The sequence below is a fragment of the Saccoglossus kowalevskii genome, chromosome 4 (genome assembly GCF_978046115.1).
Source record: "Saccoglossus kowalevskii chromosome 4, keSacKowa6.1, whole genome shotgun sequence".
Taxonomy (NCBI): Eukaryota; Metazoa; Hemichordata; class Enteropneusta; family Harrimaniidae; genus Saccoglossus; species Saccoglossus kowalevskii.
This window is the reverse complement of record NC_140644.1, coordinates 12,839,559-12,841,178: the sequence shown is the minus strand read 5'-3', so window position 1 is coordinate 12,841,178 and position 1,620 is coordinate 12,839,559.

Sequence of the window (1,620 nt, the reverse complement as noted above, 5' to 3'; positions counted from 1 at the left end):
CTTCTGACTGCTATGTGTGGACGATCGGGTCTCATACGCGTTGATTGGTTGTGGTCGAAGTAAGCAAGCTCGTTCTCAGTGTATTCACTCACAGACGTAAAGTCATCAACTATTCGCAAATGTCGGAAAAAAGGAATATCTTTTGCAATTGCCGTGGACACATCCCACTAGTCACGTGATCATCACCGGAAGATATATATTGTGTTTGATGTACGTTTAAATTATGCGCAACCGCTATTTTTTTTCAGGGTGACGTCACCGACGTTTATCAGTAAATTTATCATCGATTGGATTAGATAAAAGCGTTCACCGGAAGTTATGTAACATGTGATCTTTACGTCACCTATGTGCGCGCACACCACGACAGGTGCGAGTTTAATATAACAACATAACACCGTACATATTAACGAAAGCCGTATAAAACAACAATGACTTCACCCAAAAAGTCCAACTATCAAACGAAACCCGCGGATATTAAGCTTCCGTTTCAGGAGATAATGCTTGATATTATTAAATATTCATAAGGTGTTAAATGAATTTGCCGACATAAAATGAGTTAACACCTTGGTGATAAATTATGAAATAAGCGAGCAAAGGAAAATAAGAATCCAAAAACGGCTAAGCTGTTTACGTTGCCGTGGTTACTGTCAACAAAAATCTCGGCATTCGATTTGCTGTATCATAGGTTCGTTACCTGAATTAAGGTCGGTTTTTAAAACTAAGTTAAAAAGGTGATATAACAATGCATATGTTTGAACAAATAGTAATTGAAATGCGATACACACGACTTATGACCAACAGAGTGTGTTTAGTTGGGACGCTGAACCAGTCCGAAATTTGCCTACAGTATTTTGAAATACAGTTTCTACATTAAATAAGATAAACCAATGCCGATATTGCATGAGTAGATCGATCAAAACTTAAACCTTCAAGTTGTTGATAGCGACTACAGAATCAAAGTAAACATTAAAACTCGCATACAAATGTATGTTCTATAAATATATACGGGGTGATAGGCTGTAGGTAGAATGCGTATATAACACTGAAAAACATTTAGCTAGCGTGTTATTTTAGCTGATTAAGCGTGTGTAATTTCGCTAAATCAATACGTCGCTAATTTAATATAAAGCATAGTTTAATAATGAGCTCATAGCATTTAGCTAAATTAAGATTCTGTTAATTCATGCGTTGACGCAAATTCGCTAAAGGTGGCATTTCAACTCGTTTTACAGTATACTTTATAGAATAGTATTACACCGCACGCTGAAAATAACAACAATCCTCGACTTTTTAGGATTGCGTTTTTATCAGGTTAGAGTTCGGAATACGAGAGTATCGCAAAATTGACCTAATCCCAGCGGTGCTTGATAGCAAAATACCACAATGACGTCATATTATCGAATACAATGATGCACAAAATGACGGATCTGTAAACAACAATGGTTTGCAAATTACACCGATATATGGCACAATAGCTAACAAGTTAATCCTTTAATGATGTGAGCGTCGGCATCTGATAGATTGACCCTGACATTATGAATAGGAATCTGAATGTTTTCACCGAAGACAGATCGATCATACGAGATGCGCTCGGGTTTAATGAACACGTCTGAATCTTTA